Source organism: Chamaea fasciata, unplaced genomic scaffold, assembly GCF_029207755.1.
Source record: "Chamaea fasciata isolate MVZ Bird 193981 ecotype frontalis unplaced genomic scaffold, bChaFas1.0.hap1 SCAF_1, whole genome shotgun sequence".
In the NCBI taxonomy this organism is placed as follows: domain Eukaryota; kingdom Metazoa; phylum Chordata; class Aves; order Passeriformes; family Sylviidae; genus Chamaea; species Chamaea fasciata.
In genome coordinates, this window is record NW_027094086.1 from 89,381,115 (window position 1) to 89,406,674 (window position 25,560).

The 25,560-nt window shown below is 41.6% G+C and overlaps 1 protein-coding gene across 16 annotated transcripts in view; it reads left to right on the forward strand.

Moving 5' to 3' along the window:
• Positions 1-14,266: 14,266 nt before the first annotated feature.
• The window catches only part of ATXN1 (ataxin 1), a 339,029-nt gene continuing 327,735 nt past the window's right edge, over positions 14,267-25,560 (forward strand). For 14 of the 16 annotated variants that reach the window (XM_066188786.1, XM_066188795.1, XM_066188804.1 and 11 more), the window contains exons 1-2: positions 14,267-15,579; positions 18,121-18,216. The gene's annotated coding sequence lies outside the window, so the exon portion shown is untranslated. The remainder of the gene's footprint in view (positions 15,580-18,120; positions 18,217-25,560) is intronic. The other 2 variants (XM_066188672.1, XM_066188708.1) reach the window with 1 other exon arrangement.

The window sequence follows — 25,560 nt, forward strand, 5'->3', positions numbered from 1 at the left end:
CTTGCATAATAGCTTTCTCTTCTCCAAAATATCACATGATAATTATCATAAATAAATAAATGAATAAATCTACATTGGAGAGTGGCCTCAGTCTAAAACCTGCCATCTGAGTTGGCACAGGTAACTGTGAAGAGACATTTAAAAATCAATATTAACAATTTAATTGTCTATGTAAGATTGGCAAGGTCAGGTACAGAGGTGGTTACAAAGGCTGGTTTCAGACACAGCCATGATTTATTTCAGTGTCTAAAAAAGGAGTCAACTCCCACCGAACCTTTTCCCTTGAGTGGGGAAATCAGAAGTGTGGGTACTTTTTTGCCCCTTGTCCCAGTGCTAACACAGATTCTTGCACAGCTGACAAGACAGTGAACAAACTTTTCTGGCAATCATGGCATGGAAAAGATCACTTCCCTCTACCAAAGGACCATTTTCAGCAAACTTGTACAATCTTAACAATCTCTGGGGACTGACCGCCTTTGCTGCTTTTGGTTGACACTGCCAATGGATTTGTTAGTTTTCAAGCAAAGGAAAAAACACGTGGACTGACTGCATACCTTTGAGGCCACTGATTTTTTAAAAAAGCCAGGAACTTAAAAGGAGAGAGGAAATACAGACCTGTCCTGGAAATGCCCTCTCATTTGGCAATAGACAAGATGGGTGTTTGAAACTATTTTTGAAATGTTGTTTTATGTACTCAAGGAAAAAAAAAAATAAAAGGGAAGGCAAGGTCAAACAGCTCCTTAGTATTCTTGGGCTCCACCAAAGTGCAGACAAATTTACAAAGCCCTCTGAGATATCTACAACTTATCAAAGACTCAATCCACAAAGCATGAAATTTGCAAAACTCCAGGGATGCTGTGGCCATGTTGGTGAGTTCAGAGACTGTGCACAGACATGACCCGGACATTTCCAGCATGTACTGCACATAAGGCCTAACTTTTGTGATTGACATGGCCAGAAGAATATTTTGCAGGTGGGGTCTGGTGAAGTGTGAGCACTTTTTATTTTCTGTTTTTGTTTAATATGGACACAAGAGTCAGCCAGCACTGCCTGTTGAAAACAGCAGCTTGGTTTGTGGCATCATTTTTTTCTAACCTCGCTTTCAGCTGTTGTTGGTGGTGAAGTGATCACTTTAATATTTGAATGCAGAGTTGGAGCCTATGAAATTTCTCAGTGTAGCAGAGGCTCACTCTGTTCCAGGGAGGGAGGAGAGCAATAAGAAGATGGGAAAATAATGGATTCCTTTTTCAAGTTTCTAATATATTTTTAACTAGTGTAAAATACTTCTGAAAAGGGACTTTTGTCTAACATACTTGAATGTTACCTTTATTGTTTTACCCTGTAAGAACACATTTAATACAAACAGGCAAACAAGAAAAGCCTGACAACTTTTGCCATTGTTAGGAACATGGGGACACCATTGCTGGTTAGAAGCAAAACTACATCCAGAAAATATTTGTTGCCATAGTGACCATATTTCATTGATTCCTTTTTCTGCTGTACACATCTGATTTATTATTTCAGATATTTATAAATAGCTTCCTGTGGGGCCAAAACTAATGGCTACAAAGTAAAGTTGCAAAGACTTTGGGTGTGCAGCTCAGTATGGTCAGATGGAGACCCCGCTTAAGCAAAGCAATCAATGTGAGCACGTGGTTTCAAGCATCGCATCCCTTTCCAAAGAACGGCACGTGTGCTTAAAATCATGGATTGGCTGAAATAGTCTGCCACAGCTCACAGCAGATAGTGAACATTTCTATTTTAGACTGTGTGGTTTGTTTTGTTTTAACTTTCATAAACTTCAGTAGAAATAAGTCCTTAAGTAGTTACACCATTAGTCATACTAGGAGTGGTCATTTGCTTACTCAGTAGTTGCTGTGAGCATTAGAGAAAATATGGGCATATACACCTTTCATGGTTTCATGTTCCTTCCACTAATCCTCAGCCTCTGTGAATTGTCCTCTTCAGCCCTCTTCTCCTTATTTTTGTTTATACTAGTGCCAGGTAAATGGTCGAAACACATGCATTTTACAATTGCCTAGAAGGGAATTTTTCTGTAAGTGTGCAAGCTGAGTATGCAGTATGTGTTATCGCCAACAGTTCGAGTCCCTTTAAGAGGAAATGCTCTTGAAAGCTCCATCATACTCAGGTGCCAAATGTCATGCAGCTACTCTTCACTGTTTGCTTAGCATATGAATTCCACATCCTTTGACTCTGAATTCTTATGTGTTACTTCTGCCTTTTAAGTGCAATCATAGTTTGTGTGAGAAAGAGAAAAAAGGAAAAGGTTAAAATTTTACAGTTCTTGCTGCTTTTCATTGGTTTTATCCCCTCCAGTAAAGCATGGCATATGCAACTTGTTCTCTCTCCATTTGGCACATCAGAGGGCATTAGCATATAGTCCAGAGCAACAGGATCGCAAGGGACAGGCGAACATGGAAGAACAGAAAGGGAGAATTCCAGAAGCAGCTTAAAAATTACACTGACACAAATTGCCATCTGCGAAGACAAATAATCAGAAAACTGCTTAATGCTTCTGACATCATCTTTATCCATACTCCCTTCACATATTTTCAGAACATAGTTTGTATCAGACATTTGACACCTTTCTAGCCTTCTGCACTCAGACTTCCCTAAAATATGCAAATTTGCATTGCAAATCTGTTTTTGTCAGAATCCAGGTGGCATCTTTGCAAAAAAAGTCAGGTTTGGTTTTTAGTTTTTAATGCTCCTCAGCTTCCCCAGGGTGCCAGTCACACTTCCTGCCGCCAGAAATGACGTCTTTGCAATTTTTTTAGACTTAGGAAGAATCAGACTCCAGGTCCCTGAGACTACATAGAAAGAGAGGACAAGATCTTCAGAATTCACTCTTTCACTTGCTCTGTGAACCCACAGGAAAGAGTCAAGACATCCTGAGACTGTATCTGAAGGCATCCCATGGCAACACTTGACCTGCAAATGTCTCTCTTGAAGCTGTGCTGCCGGACAGGAGAAAGGTCTCTTCCTGTGACGTTTATTTTGGAATATTCATCAGCTAAGGAGGCCTGGTATCTACTTTCCTTACTTACCATGTGTGTTTGTGGGCAGCGTGCCCTCTATTTTACCCTGCTGAAGTATTTTGGGATGTGTCACTGTGGTACTCTTCCATGGAGTGGCTTTTCAGGGAGGAACAGCAGTCTTCCCAGAGCTGGGGTTAAGGCTAGCAAAGAGTGCCAAAGCTTGCTGTGTCCTGGTCCTCCTGTCTCATGGGATCAAGGGCAACAGTGTCTCCCACAGCAGTAGGTTTCCTGGGATAATTAGATGATAATTGTGAGCTTTTCTGTTCAGCAGTCCCCACTGTAGTTTCCTCTCAGTACAGTTGCATTGAACTTAGTGGGAGATTGTTCAAATAAATAAGTGTTTCAGATTTTAACCCAGTAAGTTCCTGTCTCAGAGCAGCAGTGTCATGACAAAGAGATGCTTTTGTTCTGATGCTGTATTTAGCAGAGGTTTGGAATTTTTACATCCCAAACCCATGCAATTAGTGTGGAAAGGAAAAGCCCTCTTCTACGTGTCTCACAACACCTCTGGGCGAGGAAGGGCCATTTTGCTTCAGAAGTTGAAACAGGCAAAATCAAGTAAAGGAGGCAGGGACAGGCATTCCTCTGCCTCGGCAAAACCAGAAAAGGAGATGGAGGAGACCCCTCAGAGGAGGACTCAGACGAGTACAGGAGGATTAGTCTGTGATATACTGTACAAGGTAACCAGAGCTGAGTCTGGCAACAGGAGCAAAGCACGGCTCCAGTGCTCTGTGTGCAAGGGGCTGTTGTCCATCAGCTCCAGCATGACCCTGCACAGGCTGTTATCACAGCTGTTGGAAACTGTTATGTCAGTGTACCCTTTCAGTCTCTTCAGGAATAGAAGATGCTGTGCTCTTTTGGATTTTTTAATGCCCTGCTTAGTCTGGATCACAAGTTAGTGAGACACGGATAATTTTAACCATGTCCTGTACAGGCCTGTTAGTTTGTATTCCTGGGGTGTGCTTTTTGTTTCTGGCAAACACTTCCAGAGGAAGTCTACGCAGAAAGGAGCTGGAATAATTTCTCTTTCCTTGCACCTTCATCTTTTTCTGCTAAACATTGCCATGTTACCGCATTAAAAAAAAATAACAAAAAACCCCAAAAAAACCAAAAACAACAAAACAACACCACAAAACTTTTCTGTATGAAGTTTCTTTTTGGCACTGTGTCATTTTTTCCCTGAATAATTTTGTAAGGGTCAGTGTCAGTTTGGCTTTTACCTTCATTAAAAATGACCTACAGTTTGCGCTCTCAACTTTCACAACTACACCGTAATGCCAATTTTACAATTGTGTTACCAGCTTTTCTAGCCCTGCTGCTGTTCGATTTTCAGAGAGAAGCGGAAAAGCCAAATATTTATAGAAGGGAAACTGTATTTACATAATCAAAAAATGGGAAAAGCAGAGAAATAATTCCATCTCTTCTCTTTAGGTTTACAGTAATGCTGCATGTAAGCTGTTTCAAAGAGAAGTTGTACCCTTGTCCCAGCTACAGCAGACATCCCTTTAACTGCTTGTACTTCTTTTAGACTCCTTTGCATAAAAGAAAAACTCCCATTGTGTCTCAGAAATTCAATATGATATGGAAACCAGATAGGTTGGGTTGTTTGGTTTTTTTTTTTTTAAATAAATGTCTTCTGCCTAACTTTAGTATGGCAAGGAAATTTGATTATCACTTGTTGACAGGTATGCAGGTCATGTCAAGTGTTTCTGACATGTTTATTTTAAGTTAAGCTACAATTTGTATTTTGATTATGACGGAGTAAAAATACTTGGACAACAGATAGTCTTTACCTGTGAATGAAAATTGGAACGTGCAAGTTGTGGTCAGACAGACTTCTGTTAGGGAGATGAGGCTTTGACTGGGTCACTGCCCAGAGGTGCTAAATAAAAATAAATAAATAAAGAAAACTCCATATCACCCTCTCTCTCTTTGAAACAAAAACATCAGAGCAACACAGGAGAAATAACATGAAACGACTTGGAAAGGAAACTGGAGATTTTTCTGTTTGCCCATTTTGCTAAAGTCATAAAGTATCCATCTTCTGCCTAACTGTCTGTTTTGTTCCACAAGCCTGCATTTCTGCAGCATGTTTTAAGAGTGAAATACCCTGTGGGTCCGGGCTCCTTTGGCTCTCAGCAGTGACTACCTCAATCAGAGTCAGCAGCTTACACTCAGGAGGAAGCTGGTGTGAGGTTAGGAGCAGGAGTCCTAGCTGGCTTGCCAGCATGCTGGAATCAGTCTCCCCCTTCATGCCTTTTAGACTCAGCAGCAACAGGATCTCATTGCACGGCCCTCTGCAAGCCCCCAGGTCTGAAACTAGGGGCTGTGTCTCTGTGTGGGGTCTGTAACGTTAGGAGCAAAATGAAGAGCCCAGTTAGAGGCCATTTATCTACGCCAATATCTGGGGACAAGGCTCACGAGAAGCGGAGTCCCAGTTTGGCTAACAAGGGCACTAGACTTGAGAATAGTTCTCAATAGAACAAACTTCAAGTGTTGCTTTCCAAGCAGTTGTCATGTAAAGTCTGGAAGCAAGGAGTGTGTTGGTCAGTATTCAGTTCTCTCCTTTTGGAAGCAGACTGGTTCTTGGAAGAAAAAAAGTTGTCAGAGGATGTGAATGTTTCTGAAGAGGGGGATGCTGAAATTTTGCTGGATTCAGTGTCTGTTGGTCTTTATCCAGCTCTGAGCTCAAAGGCAACGCTTGTGATAATACATTTTCTTCACCATAGAGACAAATGCACCTCCTGAGGGAAAAAACAGTTGCTTTGACATTTCAGGCTGGGAAACCTGTCCTTGACACATGCACAGGCCCTGATACATGGTGTCTTGGCTTCGCATGCTTACGGCTGTCTGGGAGGTTGGCACCATCCCTGTTCAAAGGCAGTGGCATGCCAGCACTGCAGTGGTGAGGTCCCCAGCGGAGATGTTTGCACTGGGAAGGCAGCAGAGCATGGCAAATGCCACCTCTGTCATAGGAGAGGATGTTCTCTGCATTAGCCATGGCATTGTGCACTTGCTCACCCGTGGTAACATATTTATGTTAGCAAAAGTCCCAGCGAGACAGAGGAGAAAAGAAACGGAGCTTATGTTATGTTGTGGCTGCCAGCAGTCACAAACTGCACTGTGGCAGGAAGCTGAGTGTAAGAATCAACTGTTTTCAGACTTCTTCTAGGAGCTGCAGTCTTGATTTGCAGAGCTGCCAAAGACCCGCAGTGTTTATGCTTTCAGCTGGATGGGGGGAGTCGTTCTGGAAATCTGTCCAAGGGATTTAAAATCAAGCCTCTGGCTAGTAACAGCACTGCATGACTAAATATTGGTGTCCAAAGGAATAGATAGCACAGAAAAAGTGACTGGGCACAGAGGTGACCATGCTGGAACATATATCATTAATATGAGAGATAATGTGAAGCACAAATAAGGGGAATATTCATATTCTACAGTATTGCTCCTGTGGTTCTGCAGCCATAGTCACCATTTTGTAACACTGGCTGGCCAAGACTGTGTAAAAACTCAACCCAAACAAATGTACTCTTGGCTTCAGTGGTGAGGCTCTGATAGTTTTGGAGAGTTCAATACAGTCAGCTTTACTGCCTGTGTGTGCTTCTTCACCACGATAATTCTCCTTTGGCAGAATAAGTGCTTACTGACTATCTGATCATAGAGGTGAGGTTATGGGCCCATAAAACCAGAGGACACTAAGAGATAATCTCTGCATGTGACAGCAAGATGCACAATCACATCCAAACCCAAACTATGCCATTAGTATTACTTACTTTTAAAGCACCATTATCCCTGCATTGTTGTCTCTCGTTAACAATTAGTCATTCAGACCCTTGAGACCTTTAATATGATAATCCCTACAAGCTCATCAGGCAAATCTCACACAGTCGTGATGTTCCATGCAAGATTTATAAGACGGAACTGGCTGGATGTGAATGTGGGAGTAACGGTCCATAAGCAAATGTGACATAAGAAGAAGTCAGCCAGGAATGCTGCCTACTGAACTCAGAAAGCCTGGCTGTAGTGGGAATGCTATTATTTCAAAATGGCTTTCATTTTTGGCGGTGGGAGGAAGTAATTTTGTCATAGGAGAAGAAACAACTGCATAATGTCCATGGTATTTACACATTGGTCAATGAAAGTCAGCCCCTGCTTTTGAAATTGTGTGGCTGTATGCTTTTTCTATTAGAATGCTGTGTTAGGGGAGCCTGTGCTCCTCCACTCCCTCCCCCTTCTTTCCCTTCTTTTCAGCAAAGAGAGACCTCATCAACAAAGAGAAAATAGATTGAAAGCTCTTGCATCCAGGCTCTTTCAAGCAAAGCTTGAGAGAGACTTTGGCACATAATGTCTCTAACATTATGTTCACTGCCCTTAGAAAGCAATAACCCAATACATTCTGCTGGCAGTTAGCAAGTGCAGTGATTTCAACACAGATGAGAGACAAGAGGACAAAGAAAGAATATGCTTAGAGCATCCCTTTCACTATGAACCTAGGGGCCAGCTGGAGTGTTTACAAAGCTCCAGGGCCAGCCAGCAGGGAGTTGCAATAATCTAATTTTAATTATGTGACAAAAGCATGAAGAATCATTTCAAGGGCTAACAGAGGAAAATGGTTGCAGCCTGCCAGTATTCCTTAGATGGTAAAAGAAGACAAGTTAACTCACAGAATTTAGTTGTTTCTCAAAAGACTAAATGGGATCTATCACAACTCCCAGCCTGCTGTTGTTAGAGAACAAACTGGTTGCCAGAAAAAGGCTTTAGATGTCAAAGAACGTTCCCAAGAGGCATCCAGGAAAAGCAGCAATACCTATGCTCCTCTTATTCAATAAAAGATATACTCTACCAGCAAGCAAACAAAGTCCCATAATCACGCGAAACTGGCTGATATGAAATACTGTATATATGTACACTGGGCATAAATGGATAGACCTTTAATCCGAGTTCTCCAGGATCACACCAATAAAACAGCTGTTTTGCTGTCCCAAGCAAAGCACAGAAAGGAGAGGGAAAGGGAAGGAGAGGGGAAGGGGTAACGGGCAAGGGGGAAAGGGCAAGGCCCAAGTCATCCTGCTTTGCACACATCCCAGCTTTTTGGCAGAAAAGGAGTGCTGTCTCCTGACAATAACAGAACAGAGAGTTCACAGCAGTGAGCCAAATAATTTTGACTCCACTGCACAAAGGGTCATGGTGACAATGTGGGGAAAACAGTGACATTTCATGTTACCAGAAGATGAATCCATGGGTACTTATTGTAGGATCTTCTTTCTGGATGAAGACTGAATCCAAGCACTTAATACAAGATTATCCTTAATTTAATTTTTCAGTAATACTTTACGTTCTCTTCGTTCTCCTTAATCTGCTGTTGCATAGGGATTTCGTGCTTTGATTTTATTATTGCTGGAGACATCTAGTAGTGAACAAAACTTCAGTCTCTTGCAAAGGAATTGTTGGAAATACTGCATTTTCAAGCAATTCACATTCAATAATTTAACAGTCACTGGGGCTTCATGGGAACTTTCACATAATGGCATAGCTTGCTTCAGAGCTTAGTAATAGGCTTGAGCTGTTCCCCTTGCCACAGCATCACTTTGATGACAATGCTACATAGGATGCCAAAAAGTGTAGGTAGCCTGGTTTTGCTTCTACTCTTCATTATCCCATTAAGTGGAATACCAGGCTGCTGAAGAGATGCATGGCTTTCAAGTTCAAGAAATGTTTATAAACGGTAAAATCTTTAGTTAAAGTAACTTACCATAATTCAGAGCAACTGTCATTTGAAATAGGAGCATACTGCAGTAATATGTGTATTTTAGGCAAATGCAGAGTATGGTGTGTGTACTCTGCTTGTTTACATATGGGTCTACAGTTTTGCAGAGAGAGTATGTGGTAGAAAGAGGATTTGTCTCCTGTATAGCCACCAGAAGAGCAAGTGAAAGTGATGTAATATTTATTGTGCCTGTCTTCAGAATCAGTGTGGTTCTCTCCATAGAATCAATTAGGTGTCTCTGTAGAGTGACTTTTGTAATGAAGGCCTCTACACAAATAATGACTAATAAGGCATTATACAAATCATTATTAATAAAGAATGACTAATAAGGCATTATACAAATCATTATTAATAAAGTAACAAACAAAACTTTTCTCTGTGAACATCCTATACTTTTTTCTTCTTTAAAATGGTCTCGGTGATAATCACTACTAAATTGAACCTCAGAGCAACTATTTACAGCAATACTGCCAGCAGATATTGCCATGTGCAAATTACTTTTCCCCATTATGTGACAGTGATGTTCTTGTTCTTGATCAATATTGTCATTCATATTTGCATAAACTGAGGTCTTTTTTCTGTCAATTTAGCCATTCTTGCTTGGGTTTTCCTTCTAACACCAAGTGCTCTTGACTCAGGTTTATACTGTCTTTTCCACTTCTCTGGAGTATGATTTTAAGGTGTAACTTAGCATTCCTTTCCCTATTTTCAAGCTTTCCCAGGCCCAGGTTTTAATGCATACACTGTGAAAATAAGGGGGGTGACACATGTTGGCATGTTCTGCCATCATCACATCTTGAAACAGGACCAGCTTCAAGCTCAGATAAAGGAGGCAACCTCCTGTCTCCAGTCATCCATCCTCCTCAGCGACTGCCTGTGGTAGCTGTGCTGGAGGAGATGACAATGAGCTGGTTCACCACTCTTTGCTGTCTGGGCATCAATTCTTGTTACTGGTGACTGAAGGGGATCAAGGTGAACAAAGAAATAATTACTGTTTGTGTGGGCTGGGCATGGCTCTCCCTTGCAGCAAAGGTCACTGCTGCCTCTCTTGAGAGGTGCTACTGGGGCTATTGAGAAATGTAGCATGATGCTACACTGGGTCTTAAAATGTAGTATGAATTGGTTTTGCAGCTAAACAACAACCATTAGCCAGTCAATGCTTGAATTCAGATAAATGCCAGGTTTACGTGAGTAAATGAAATTTATTTCTGAGTCCTTCTAACCAAGCTGTAAGCTGTTCTCGCTTCCGTGGAGCATATCCTAGGCATAAAGTCAGATGGATGAAGTCTGGGCAAATCATTGGATTCAGTTAGGAAGCACGTTAGAAAGGGGAAGGGGAGGGCGGGAATTAGGAGAAGAATTTCAGGTTATCATCAGCTTTCTGGTGATATAAATGTTTGTATAGAGGTTTATGACTAACTGCTGACATGGATAATTCTTCAAATAGCTCTCACACAAACTTTATATACTCTACTGTTATTTTCTTAGTAATCTGGTGAGGGACATCTGCAGTTTCTGGAAAACTGAAGTAATTTGCCATGAAATTGGCAGAATAGGGCAGGGTTTGATAAACAATCCAGAGGGGAAAAGCCAAGGAAGGGTAAGGTCTTAAAACAATTGTTATTTTCAAAACAATCCTCTTCAATTTTTATTTTTAGAAGTGACCCTCTTTCATTTTTACAATGAATTTTTAAATGCAGGGTCTTGAAGCTAGATTTAGAAACTCCATATGCTACCCACAGGATTTTTTTTCTCCTATTTGATGCAGAGCCTGAAGTGAAAAGTCCATTATTCAATCAGTTCCAAAGGGTGTGAGTTTCAGAAGCCAGAACAGGTTACTGAGATGGGAGAGCAGAGTAGAGTGGAGGCAGTGATAAGCTCAGCACTAGCTGTTGGTTGACATTACAAAGATTGTTTTTGTCAAGGGAAAAGGTGGAAATATTCCCTCTCCTTTTCTATTTTTTGTACTCTAAAGAAAGCTGAAGTCCACAATGACATTCCCAAATGCTTAAAAGCTATGCATTTTAGCATTCCCCTTTCCCTTCAAGTTACCCTAGGAATCATGAGGCTGTTTCCTAACAATATGCTTTTTCCTCCCCAACAAGAGAACTTTTTCTCCAACTGGAAAAATGCTTGAAACCCAGACCAGATGCCTTGTGAAAATTTCTCCCCTTCATATACATTTTGAGTTTTCTAATGTTAGGGACACCCTACATTGGGAATCTTCAAACACCAAGGAAGACCAGAGTCTCTGTGGACTCTCAGCTATGAAAACACTGTGATATTTTTGTAAGGCAGACAGGGCATAATGCACTATCCTTAATTAAAAAGAAAGGCCTGGTTTTGATTTTGTTGACTGACATCCTCAGCAGTCAAATGATAAGTGAGATGCTGTGTACTTACAGATCCTTGGTGAAAATCTTCAAAAAGGATGTATATTAGTCAAAATTGTCAGACAAAGAAGAATGTGCGAACATCTAAGAATATATCTAGGAATGTGGCCACCAGTTATACATCAGTGTTAATCGCACTGAATCCAAAGAGTGGTGTACTACAGCCTAATGTTTCAGCCCTACCCAAGGCACACTTGTGTCTTCACAAAGTACTGACCTGGCATCAGCTTGTCAGCTCAGATTCCAAGAGGGCTATCGGGTAACTTCATGGATTGAATGTAAGCAGGGAGAGAGTCCAGACGTTTACCCACTGCTCCATCTAGTGCTTGTTTTCAGTATCCCATAGGACTGTGAAATACCTTGTTCTTTTGAAGGCGGATATGGATATGCCTAGGAGCAGCTTCGTTTCTGGAGAGCACTTGTAGTCTACTGACTTCCTAGCTTATAGGGGCTATCCATCAGAAAGTTTTCTCTTTAGCAGCCTGTCTATTTTTTTCTTTTACTTTTCATGAGCAAGTGCTCACAAAGAATGTTTGAACTGCTGTTGCAAAGCAGTGATCTTCCAGGAACTCTTTTGGGAAAAGGAATATGGTAAAGGATGGGACTTATCAATTGCTAGAGCTGGCGATAAAAACACAGTATTTGTGACAAGCAGACTGGGTACAGGTTAATGAGTTTCGTATTTAATATGATTGTTTATGAACTAAAGTAGTTTGTTTCTACCAGGTAAGTAGTGTATCATGGGATAATTTTAAGTATTTTGGTAGTATAGTCAAAGGCACATGATATTGAGGATAGAGGAAGGAACACTCCACTGGTCAGAAATGTGAGGAAAACATTGTTTCCGATGGGTTGTGCCCACTCTAGTAACTGAGAGTGTAAAGGAAGATTTCTGAGGATAAACAAACTTGTCAGGAGTTCAATTGTCAGAACAGCCTCTGGCAGTTGTTGCATTGGCCAGCTAGCACAGTCCCAACAGCTCCCAGGCACAATTCAGATGATACTCAGATCAAGGACCATTTAACATGATATACGTTGCCATTCCATGCCACTTGACTCCAGGCATGTTTAATTTTCCACTGTAGAGGAAGTCACAGTGTAACACTTAGTTCCTTGTAGTCCCAGGGTGAGAGCTTTGGCTCAGTAATTCCAATTCTGATAGCTCATGTTTTTAGCTCTAGGCATCCAGGGAATGTAACAGGAAAGGTAATGGCTCTCATAACTAAATGAGAGTACCACTTCAGAAGGAAGTTTTTAGTGCCAGCAGGACTTTCTGCAGCAGGATCTTACTCTTTTAAGTATGACTCTAGTCTAAGCAGCTCTCAGAGGTGCCGTCACCAATAACCATTACCTTCCATATCACCAGCTGGCTTTAGTATCTTCCAGAATACAAACAGAATGAAAATAATGGAAGCAGTCATATCAGCATACTGTAGTACTGTACTGTAGTAGCCAGTTGCTACATATTGCCACAGCAAAATAAATGCTGTCATGTGGAGGAGAGAGAATTTTCCCAGTGCTGTCTTTGCAAATATTTTTTCTGAATTTGCTTATGTTTACCTTATTCATTTTCTTTCCCCACTTTCCTCCAAAGCAAAACAATTCTTATGCTAAAACTGCCAGAGAGGAAGAAAAGATCTAGCACCTGCCAGAGATATTCAAATATTAAAAATTAAAGATGGCCTGTTAAACACAAAACACAGAAGGAACAAGAGAAAAGGGGAGTGGAAAACTGATGATAGTGGGCAAGTTTATTCTGCTATGTATATATCAGTCAGGTCTCTATTTCAGAACAAATCACTCCACAGAATTAAATCCCAGGCAGAAGGGTTAATGGGGTAGCTGTGAGTGAGGGCACACAGGGGTCACACACTCGGGTAGGACATTCGAGCTTGTCTCTGTCCTCACCCTCTCTGAGATAGTGTCAATCAGCTGGAAACACATCTCCAGAGCTGGCTGCTTCATGGTAAGGAGAGGCTGTGACCAGAGCTCATGTATGGGTATCTTTGCAGGAGAGCTCCCTTAATATCCCTGACAGGATCTCTTTATCCTGTGCCTTCCTAATCTGCAAGTCAACAGGAAGAGAGGGAATTCACTGTGCTAAATTGAGTTCCTGCTGTGTATGACTGATACGGGCTTTACTTTGTAAAGTTGCCTCTTTGATTTACCAAAACTTCGTGTTTTGTTTTGCTTTGCTTTGTTTTTCAAGAGGAGGAGGGAAATAATTTTGTTATTGCCATTCTGGGAGGGACTTTTCTATCATAAATCACCCTGGTATCCAGCCCTCCCTCTTCATTAATCCTGCCCTTTCCCTCTGCCCGCTGCTCCCAAACCTTCCCTTGTACACTAAGACGTAGGAGTCTTACACCAATTGGGATATTTTCAGTAGTTGCTTCTACAGTCACTGAAGTCTCTTTTCTTGTGCTTGCTGACTCTGCGCGAGGAAAACATGGTTCCTCTTGATATGCTGCCTGAAGTAAGAACTTTTGGCTCCTCAAAGGAAGCCAGCACTTCTGACAGAAGTTGAAAAGAGGATGAGTTGTTTTGAAATGTAAAGGTAACATTGAAAACCAAAGGGAGGTTGAAGGCTCCCAGTTTATTTTTTTTCATTTACAATCCTTCTGTACCCTTAGCACTACAGTCTGTAATTAAATGTCAAGTATTATTACTTTAATAATGTAAAGTATTATTAAATTAAATGTAAAGTATTATATTCTGTATATATAGGAAGTAATGACATTATTTACTGACCCCTTCTGGCATTAAGCTTCTTGAACTCATGCCAAAGCATCGCATTGTGCAGCACAATTGTGTATTCAGTATTTTGGCTTGGTCTGAAATGCACTGACAGAGACAGGCAGCTAATGCAAAGCTCTAAGGAACAAATTTAGTTTCATCATTCTGGATAATATTAAAAGTGAGAACAGAGCAATTTAGGAAACAGTGTGGCTTCACGAGAGAGAGCTCCCGAGAGCTGCTGCAGCACACTGTCTCAGCACTACAGGCTGTTTATAAAACAGAGACTTATGCAACACGAAACCATTTGGATGCTGAGTTCAAACGCCTCAAAATTGGAGACATCTCAGTTCCTGCCAGCTACTCCCGTCTATCAAATATTAGGGGCTTATCTGAGAATTTGGTCTAGGTGTGTATTTTCTGTCTCCCCAAAGATGTAGGGCACAGTGATCAACTGTGTCTTGCTTTTTGTGAGAAAAACGTTTGTCCCAGCTGTTCAAACATTGTTTTGAAATTGGAGGATTCTGGGGGTCCAGCAGCAAGGACTGATATTTTAAATGGAACATTCTTCTTCAGTGTATGAAGAACTGCAGTGCAGCAAGGACAGGAAAAAGCCTAGTGGCTCCTCTGCATGCTGGAGAGAAGGCAAACTGGGTCATAGGGAGCAGTATCAGAGGAATAGAGAAACAAAATGAGGAAGGGAAGAGAGAGACTCATGAAGAAACTCTGATCGTGCCCCACAGGGACCTCCAGCAGCACTCACACCTGCCCAGGAATGAGCTCTATGGACAAACACGAGTGTCAGCCTCAGGCAAAGGAGCCCGACCCTGCGAGCTCCCACCAGCACAGGATCCTGACTATTGCCTTTCCTTCAGACAGATGCAAACCCCCATAAAAGCAAAAACTGTCCCCGATCCTCTGATTATTCTATTTATTTCCCGTCCTTTGAACTCTTCATTTCAGCTTCACACAGAACATTTCCCTTAGATAGAGGTAACTCTTGTAGGAAAAAGCTCTGAGGAGGATGGCTGGCATGGCTTCCTGTGGCAGAGTTGCCTCTGGAGTAAGAGAAAAAGCAAACTGATCATACATACATAATTTTACTTCCCTTGAACTTGTCTTTCTGTATTCTTGGAACTCTATTTTTTTTTCTCCCGTTTTTCTTCCTGACGACAGCGTGAACGAATAGTTATTCACATCTTTATTTTAGCTGGGTATCTTAGGAAACTGACTTAAAAGGGACGGCGGCATAAATACAGCACGCACGGAATTTTCTCCCTTCCTGTTCAGAAACTCAGGGGATTAAAAAAAAAAAAAAAAAGAAAAAAAAGAAAAAAAGAAAGAAAGAAAAAAAGAAAGAAATAAAGGAAAGGCAGGAACACCTGACCTCCCCAGTGGCAGTGCTGGGCCGGGGAGAGGCGCCGGGACAGAGTTTCGCGGGACAGGGTGACCCCTGCCGGGGACGCTTCTTGCTGGAATTCCAGGGAAAATCCCAGGGCAAGCTGCACTCAACCCTGCGTGCTCAGAGGAGCTTGACTGCGTGTTACAGCATCGTGCACCGACCATTTCTTCATCATGCAAGCAGGAGGCTCCAAAAGGCCTCCCCACACACGCATTACCTGAGGTAAGGGCTCGCTGCCTCTCACAGGGTGTCCGTGGTTTAGAGCAGGGACTGCGGGGCTGTCCCCGGACAGCAGGGGTAGGAATCCTCTGGCCTGCACGTAAGCTGAGCACCAGCGATGCTGATGCACTCAAACATCTGTAGCCCCAACTCTGCTCCCCTGATTGCTCAGCCAGTTCGAGTTCAGTCTCAGAAAGTTGGCTGCCCCCTGGTAAAGATCAAGGGATTAAATTCAGGCAAATTACTCCTATGGAAACATGATGGTTATGTCTGAGGAGGGCAAGCCCTGGCTGGGCTGACCTCCTGAGATGCTTCTGCCTCCCCTATCTCAGCCCTGGCATGGGAGAAAAGGCATCTTTGCTCAAGTCACCCTTGCCTAGACTTGTGCATCTCTCTCCACGCATGGCTAGCAGAGAGAGATCGCCACTGACAGGGACACAGACCAGTGCTCTCCTCCACAGTTGCTATGGTGTTGTGGGCTTCTATTGCTTAGCTGGTGCATTTTCAACCTGTCAAAGGACAGGGAGTAGTGCAGATGTGACTGTGACACAAGTCTGTGGAGCTTAGTCATGGGAGCTGTTGAACTGTGCCCTGAGGGTTTTGGTAAGAGACCCAGCAATCAAACAGGAGAAAATCTAACACTTGAAGGCATCTTAAAAGCAGACACCTGGCTGCACACCTATTTGCTGTGCTGCTTTTTTTGTGCACTTAGCCATGGTGAGGAGCCCTGCAGTTGTCAGCTACATCTCAGTGTAATTTTATACACAGGAATATTCACAATGTACTGTTCCTTTGAACTAAGTCAAAACAGCAAGCTGTTTCTTTGCTTAGAAATGTAAGTTAGTTCTCCCTGCTTAGCTGTTCTCTTAAGCATCAAGAGACAAGTCCAACATCCACTGAAAGTAATGGAAAAGGCCTGGATGGTTTTCAGTGGGAGTTAGATCAGTGTTCAGTTAAATACACAATTCAATAAGGCAGGCTTTAACTGCTTCTCTTATTAATAACAGAGAAATTAGTTTACTCAACAGAGACATTTGGTCTTTATTTTAAAATGATTTCCAAATCCAGAAAATATTTAAACTGTGTGCCCAGCCAAGAGTTTGTGTCTTCTGTTGCAGGAAGACACTGAGAAGCTTATTGTATCAAAAAGCATGAAATTGTGCATTTCAGCAGATCCTCCTCATAGAGGCAGTAATTAAAGTTGTTGTGAAGATTGTAGAAGGAGAAAGCCATACATTTTTTCTTCTGAAGCTGCCTTCCATGGCTTCTACACAGTATTCAGCCTCTTCCAAAAAGCATCCTAGAAAGACTCAGAATGTTACTTACCCTGGTCTAATGGGGTCAGGCAGACAACACAACAACCCCTTCACGAAGCATGCAACAGGCTACCTACCTTTAACATACACCCTGCCCCAATAGATGCACAAGGAGAAGTTCTGGGCTTAAGTTCTGGGATGTGCACAGGAGGAAGAAGTGAGTGTTTCCCTTCTGAAACAGATTTGTGCCCTCCCCAAGTAAAGCCAACAAGCTACACATCATCACCTCTCAGCCCACCAGTTGAACTACACCGTGCCCCAGCTTCATCTCAAATCTTTGATTCTAGGAAGTTTATCTGAGGTAGCCTGCTATTAGTCCTACACTTCTTGTTGCTTTTTCCAGGGTATCTTTGCAGCATAGTTGATTTGAGAGATTAACAATCACGTGTAACACACAGATGGGCCAGGCAGAACCACATGAGTGGTCCTGTTACAAAAAGGAACCTTTCCTGATGCTGTGCTTTTCTCTCTGTATCATCAGGGGTTTATCAGGCTTTGTGCTGCAGGGAGTTAAAATTCTTGCCCAGGAAATAATGGAAGAAATGGCATTGGCTGCAAACAGATGATCATTTGCCCTTCTGAAACCATGACAAGGCACTAGGAGACTATCAGCACTGGAGTAACTTCATTGCCAGCACAGGCAGAGTAATTACTCTGACTTGATGGAATAATCTGTATGGATGTGTGTATGTGCATACAACAGTTTTTATTCCACACCTGGCCATGCAGCCTTAGCTAAATGTACCTAAGAAACAAAATTCAAAGAACAGCTTGAGTTAACTGTGTAGTGAGAATGTACCCTCAGGTCTCTTCCTATTTGTCAGGTTGTTGGAAAATTTTGAACCAGCTGAGTAAAGTATCTTTATTTTCTAAGGGTTTTTTTTCTCATTTTCCTGTCTCTCCATTGTTCTTTCTGGGCAACACAGGGTGATTTTCAGGTTTTCTTTTCTATTGCTAATATAATTTTTTTTGCAAAACATGCCAACTGGACCAGGCCTGGAGGTGGGCTGAAAGAGTAGGCTCTATCTAATGGGCTGCCTTTCTCGACTTCTCAGGTGGGATCCCAGCTGCTTAGAAAACGAGATGATCTCTTGCTCCTCCCCTTAGTGATTTAGTACAAGTCTGTCAAGAGAGGAGAAAGCAGGAAAGCTTTTTTTATTCCTGAGAGTGCTAGGAGAACTGCCATAAAGCTGTAAAAATAGGGGCTATCTTTTAATCTGTTCTGTAGTGTTTGGCCTGCGATTTGAAAGAGTGGTCCTGTGCTGCAGCTGGATTTCCTTGGCTGGGAAAGTGGAAAGGAAGAATGTGTCACCTTTAGCTGGAGGTAAGAAAGTAAAAAGCCAGGCTAGGAGCAGAGGTGAGCATGTTGTGGGATTAGTGAAGAAGGGAGGTGGGCAGAGCTAGTGGCCCAAATGGAAGTGGGCACGGAGCCGGAGGTGGTGGCAGGGCTGATAGCAGGGACACTGCAAATGGCTTTACTTGTTTTTTGGAAGAGCTGGCTAGAGTAAATGTTTTATGCCCATTTGAGGTAGGACATAGAGGATTCCAAAGTCAAGAGACTGACCAGACCCACAACTCTGGAACAGAAACAGACATCTCCTTCCAACTCACCTGTGCTCTGTGTATCTCAGCCCATTAGTTGTTTCCTACATTACAGGTTTGGTACTTGTTCTGTCTTTCCCTCATATGCTTTATGCTAGTCAAAGAGATGTTCTTGAGGCCTGTTGTCACCTTATTGCCTTAAGGTCTCACCTCTCTGCACAGTAAGTTAAAATTCTTAGGGTCCCATCGTGTTTTTCTACTGCCCCAAGTCCCTGCTGGTCACAGCTTTTTCCTTGTGTGCTCCTGCTTTTGTATCTTTCTGTGTGTATGCAATGTGTTTCCAACCTCCTGATCCCTAGGGAAAGGGAATCTTTTCATGGAGCCATTAAAGAATTCAGATAAATTTAATAATATAACAATAGTAAGTTAAATTTGATAAAATCATTATAATGCATGTGTGCTTGAATTTAGTGACTGGCTCATTACTAATTTGCCTCTTCCTGGTTCTTCTCACTTGTTTCTTCTAATTAGTGTGTTGTTACACACAGCTCAGATACCTTTTCCCAGGTGAGATAGGTAGCAGCCAGACTCAGCTGTGCCTCATGATTTACTTATGCCCTCAAAAAAAGACATTTGCAGGAAACAGAGGAGCTTTTCATAGTTGCAGGACAGACTCAGATTGATTCACTGATGCAGCTGTAAGTTACCAAGACTCAGTGACAGTGTCCTCCTCAGTATAACTGTTTGTGGTGTCTACTGCAGTTATTTTCTTCAGCAGCAGCCCTGGCTCAGCATCTAAAGGTGAGGGCTGAAGGCTATCTGTACCTCCTTGACTTTCAAAACCTGGGCAGTCCTTTTCAATCTGTTTCCTTGTGGTTCGGTGAGCAGTTTCGGGGGGGGGGGGGGGGGGGGGGGGGAAATGATGTGATGCGTTGTGGCGTTTTGTTCAGTTCCTCTTCTCTAACCTAGAACAAAACAACAGAATGTGCAATGCTCTGTAATGAAAGATGGAAGTAGGTATTTGTAAAATACATGCAGCAGTTCTTTCTGTTGTTCTACCCAAATGTGATCAGAAGATTACTCCAGTTATCACTGAATCTAGTCAATTTGTTCTGGTGTCCACGGACTGTGAATCTTTTGCTATAGGAACAAAAAAAGACTGCTCCAGAAGTTTCCTCTCTTGTGAATATTTTTAGAGTAATCTTCCAAGCTTTCAGTAAAAAAATCTGGACTTGCAACGTCTGTGAGATAAGACCCACTGTACTGCAGTTCATCAGGTTTTGGTAGCAGGTTGTACATAAACTGTCTGCATTAGCTTGATTTGTAAAAACGTAGAAGGTTTCAGGTGAAAAAGCAAACACTGGAAAAATACACAGCAGAATTAGATGACCTGTTTCTTTGCTTCAGCCGAAAGCTTCATGTCCTTCACTGTAAAATCACTCACTTCCTCATTTCCAAGTTGATTTTTTTTTCAGCCTAGCTGGGGGTTCCCTCAGTGTTTTTCCCAGGGCATCACTCTGTAGAGACATTAAAAGCTTTCGGCTTTTGTTGGGGTGACACTTTGCTGCTTGCCTTCTGCTTTTTTTTCCATGCATGGAGGTGATGGACTCCAGTACCAGTGAAAGCCTAGAAATAATGATGTGCTAATAACCTCAGTGCTCACTCATGAGGGAGTGTTGTCTGCAGTGAGAATTCCCCCTTGCTGGTGAGTGATGTGTCTGTGGAGCTTGCAATGTTGCTGTATACCCAAGCAGACGTGGGGATTTGGTAATGAGGTCCTGAGGATTTAGAGAAGTTACTTTATTACTGCAGAAGAGATTTAAGAATGGTTTTGTTAAAGCTTCGTAATCATAACATAGGTCTCTGCTGCATACAAATGAGCAGCCCAATCCCACAGCCCTGCTGCTGAGGGCAGCACTTAGTCCTGAAAGATGTGGTGATTATGTGATCAGCCAGGAGTCTGAATTCTGCCATTTTCTATGTGAGGTTTAGCAGTGTTAAACCCACACCGAGGACCTAGGGCTGAGATAATCACTATCCTGTTACAAGTTTCCTGAGTTATCTGCTCCTCAGCCTTTTATTGCCATAAATAACTCCAGAAGTCAGGCCTCACTGCCAGAAGTGTTAAGTGCTGCAAATAGTATAGAAGATGACTCATGAAGTGAGATGAAGGTGGAGCATGAATCAGTAGGAAGAAAACTGATATACAAAGGAGACATTCTGAATGCAGATGACACAAAGAGTCTGAACAAAGCAATGTTCAATCATCATAAAAATGAATCAAAAAGGGGTTTTTTTAAAGAAAAAAAGAGAAACTCTTCTATTTAATGAGAAAGGCCATTCCAGTGAAAGCCCAAAGCACAAAGGTGTTGCATACGGACCATGTTATCCCGTACCCAAGACCAACTTTAGACCGCATAGAATGAGATGGTTGGAAAATTCTTCCCAATATGTGCAAACAAAGCAGAGTATTCAGCAAGCAGGTTGCTTTCCAGATTGTTCTGTGTCTATACAAGCTAAGAAAAGGACTTGTCTTTGAGCTAAACAGTTTTGGAGATCAAGAGTCCTTGTAGCTTCAATGAACCCACACTGAAAGCTAACAGCAATAGAAACCCTAAAATAATCTGAGCACGTTCCTTGTAAATGATAACTCATGATAAGGAGATAAAATCCCCACAGACCGTTCCATTTGAAATGACAGCTTCTGGTGCTTTTGCTTACCCTCTAAAAGCTTGCACACGTAAGAGTGCCTTTAAAAGCAGACTTGGGGAAAAGGTACCTGATACATGACATCCTACAGCTGTTAGTGCACTAAAGCATCCCGTTCTGCCTGTAATTCAACTCCTGCCACTTCCTGGGTGAAAGGGTGTCTATTAAGAGTTTAATATAACTCCTCAGAGGTGAGAATTAAACATTTTTACATTTGACATCAGCTGTGACACTTTAGGCATTACAAGAAGGTTCCTTGTTGATGGGGTGCTCGGGCATTGGAACAGACACCCCAGGGAAGTAGTCATGGCCCTAGGCCAGGCAGGGTTCAAGTCATGTGGTCCAGTTTTTGGTAGTCCTGCAAAAAGCAGAAGTTTGACTCAATGATTTTTATGCATCTCTTCCAACTTGAGATATCCCATGATATACAATCTCTTTGAAGCAATAAAGGGTAAAAGAGGTTCCCCCCACTCCCCAACTTCCAGCAGGTGCTAAAATGTAAAAAAGGAAAGAAGCCTAGATACCTGTGGCCTAGGTGAAAGCTCTGTCTCTGCTAGCATTTTTAATAAGAACCACTGTGAAAATCGTAGAGGTTGATTTATCCCATGGCTCTTCCTTGGTTTTGTTATGCTAGATCTGTAATATGTTGCTCTCAAAGGTACTGCTCCTTTAGAGCAGTAAAGCTTAGAAAAAAGTGTAACAAGACATCCTAACCTGTAATGCTTTGAGTCCTTTGTTCAGGATAAAGTAAGGGATGGTCAGAAGACCAAAGCTTCTAATGTACCTGTTTCACAGTGTTGACCATGGCAGGAAATCTGGAGAAGGTGGGTAATGCTGCCAAGGCTTAAGGGATGCAGATACTTACATGAAGCAGAACTATGCACAGGAAGGGAAAGCTCTAGCAAGGTCCTCTCCTCAACATTACTGTAAAAATAATCTCAAACCTGGTTGTACTCATCTTTTATAATGTTGTGAGGGCCATGGGTTCATTTCTTCATTGAAGGCAGTGCTAGGACTGAAACTTTGCATAAGTTCATGCATATTCCTAGTCAGTTCCAACGTTTCAGATGTGAATTCACCTGTGTGTTAACGAGCAAAATCCAGAGCTGCATGTTGTAATTTGCAGTATGTCTCAGCACTACACCTTTTCTACTGCCTCTGGTGCATTTAATCTATTTGCTAGATGTGAGCTTTAATGGAATAAGCTATTCTCAAGGAAGGTAGCACAGGCTGAGTTTTCTACTGCTAAAGGAGAGCTAATAGTTAACAGCTAGTGACAGATTTATGTTTTCACTTGCAGGCTACCCAGCAGGGGGCCCAGCTCAAATATAAAGTATCACTTGGAAAAGTTGGCTTTGTTAGCAAAAAATGCCTTCTTCCTATTGGGAGAATAGAAATTCTCTAAGGAGAAATAGCAAAGACTGAATTTCTGTCAATAAAAGAATCTCTGTAATTTAATACCAGGCAGCTTTTTAATACAATCGGGGAAAAAAAAAAAAAAAAAAGAAAAAAAAGAAAAAAAAAAGCAGACACTTGCCTCTGTTAGGAAGGGGAGAAATACAAAAACCTGCCTGCAGTATGTTACCTAAATTTAGCCACAGAGGGGCCAATCCTCTTGATACTCAAAAATCTGTCTGAAGGAAGTAAGTAAAGGCTACGGAGAAGCTGTACTTGGAGACCCTCTATCTCCATTTTCCGAAGTTCTGGTAACAGGAAATCTGTTAGGCAGCACCAGTGGCCAGACCATAAAGCAGCCCTTGCTTGTTTAGCCCTTCTCACTGCAGAATCACAGCTTATGAAAGTTTGTTTGATTTTTCAATGATGTAAGTGGCTGAGGTTAAAGATGTGTGAATGGCTTCTTTCAAATTATAAAGCTATTCAGAGTCATCCTGGGTTTAAGCTTGATTTGTTCCTGTGTTCAAGCAGTGGTGGGATCGTGCTTTGAACAATGCATAACCATAAAGGTGTTTAAAGCCTGTCTAGAAGAGGCATCTGATCCTTAACATAATGCTTGACAACAAAATAAAAAACTTGAGTTCAGAAGCCAAAATAAACCACAAGTTGTCATTCAGAATGCGAAGAAAATGGACACTAGCTTCTTAGCAAAACATCAGTTCTATAATTTTTATAAATCAATTTTGTAATGGTTTCTTAGGCTGAGATCAAATATAAATTGTAGATTTCTTAGAATTGTCAATATTTGAGATTTTTGATGTCTTAATCTAAGTGTAATTTTAAGTCCTGATAGCAGCATTTCTTCTAGTTTCATGGGCCTGAGAAACAAGTTTGTATCCCTTACTGGCATGCACTTCCAGTGAGTTTTTCAAAGAGCAAGTTATAAGTACTGTTATTTCCTTTGTCCACATTTGAAACAAGCCCAGAAACTGTAAACAACTGGGAACTATTGCCAAATTCCGTTGTATTAACACTCCTACAATCCAGTACTCTGTTAAACAACTTGCTTCTAAAAGTCTTAGGGGATGAATGTGTGGATGCTTTTTGTGTGCAGAAGCTGCATCTCAGGGTGCATCTCTGCTCGCAGCAGAGTCCAGTTTCATGTGACACTTACCTTGTTCTTATATGCTTCTACAGTTCTGGCAGTGGTACTTTGACTCTTGATTATTCCCTGCATCCTCAGCTCCTCAAGAATGATGATTTTTGCCTGTTTCCTCCAAGGCTGATGAGTTACTGGTGAGCGGTGTGTCTTCAAAAGACATGAACATTAAAACTCAATACTCGTACAGCACTTGGCATTCAAGCAAACCTTCATGAGGTATTTCCAGTGCCAGAGTTTTTGTTTAAGAGGTTGTATACTGAGACTGTCCAGTGGAGAAGGCCAGCTGGAGCCTCTCTTCACTGCTTAAAGTTTGCAGTAAATGTTTTAGTGGCTTGAAGAATGGTGCAGGTGCCTAGTCCAGTTACACTCGGAGGGGCACATTCAGGAAAGCACGGAAGCTTATGCTGAAGACCTGGGAAGCCAATTTTTGAGCATGTTCCCAAAGAGGGTCCATAGGAGCTCTTGATAGTTTGAATTCTTAAGGGTTCTGTGATCTGGTTGGAGAAAGCCAGGCTAGGATGGTACAGTACAAGCCTACTAATGAGTCACGTTGTAAAGATCTCTATATTCGTCTATTAAATAAACCCAGACTTTCATGTGTTTTTGTGGTATGTGATTTTTGTTGTAACAGCATTGCTACATTGGAGTCTGATCATAAGCATTTCAACAATTGTATATTTATAGACAGCATTAGGACCGAAAAACAAGTTATCAAATAACTCTTCTGCATGTCTGTTTAGTTTCCACATATTAGACATGAATAAACAACGAGCAACTTTAAGGCCAAGACCTATTGGGTTTTGCAGCCCTCAGCTGACAGTTCTACCATCTGCCCAATCTCTACTGGCAGAAGTGAGAGTTCTTGTATGAAAAATGCTTGGACCAAATCAAAATTGCAGATATTTGACATCTGCCAGTCTTCATAAGCAGAATGAGTATGACAACGTTGACTTATTTTTCAGTTGTAAAACAAAAATACAGAAGATCTACCACCCTGTAGCTGACTCCGTAGTGCTCCTAAAATAACCGAACCAGTTACCCGAAAAGCACTGGGGTTCAGCTGTCAGTCAGAACATGCAAATGTCAGAAGCCAGTATACAGCAAAACACATCCTGGCAAAAAATAAAAGCAGGATGAGTGGGCAATGCTGACAAGTGATGTGAATTTGTATTGGTTTTACTAATCCATTCAGGAGAAAAATATAGTTGAAGTATCTTGGTCTGGTATGTCTTTTTTTGGTCTTGAAAAAGAAGATTGAAGCACGATTTCAAAATTTTCTGTTTAGAAATTTCCTGTGAAGTTATCCTTTAGAAAGTGGGAGGAAAGGGAGGTTAAAATTAAATGAAACCATTTCAGAGCAAGCAAATAATTTTGTTCAAGATGAAATGAAATCCTTTCATCACATCCTTCCGTAGTATTGGGAGTTACGTCTTTTCTAATGGTTAGGAAACATCACTAATTACTCCTTTTGTGTTCTATTTGAAATACTTTATTACAACTCTTGTTTATTATAAAGAGTAAACAACCACTGTAGGTACTCCATTTAGCATGTTTGTGAAATATGAGATGTTCACAGCACTTGGAAAATACAAGAGTTAAACTTTGAAATTAGGGGGTTCAAATAAACCAAAAAATGGTGCTGCCTTTCCATTAGCAACTGTTACTGCAACTATATCCTAAGATTATAGAAAAGCTTGGGATTAAGTGCTTACTTGCATTTGAAAGAAAAAGAAAAAATTCTTTGCACACGTTTGCTTATTGTCATAATGATTTCTGGAGTTTTTATCTTTTTCACTCTCCATATTATAACTGGCCTTGCAACTTCTGGTTACAAACGTGAAGAAATAACAGGGTATTTAC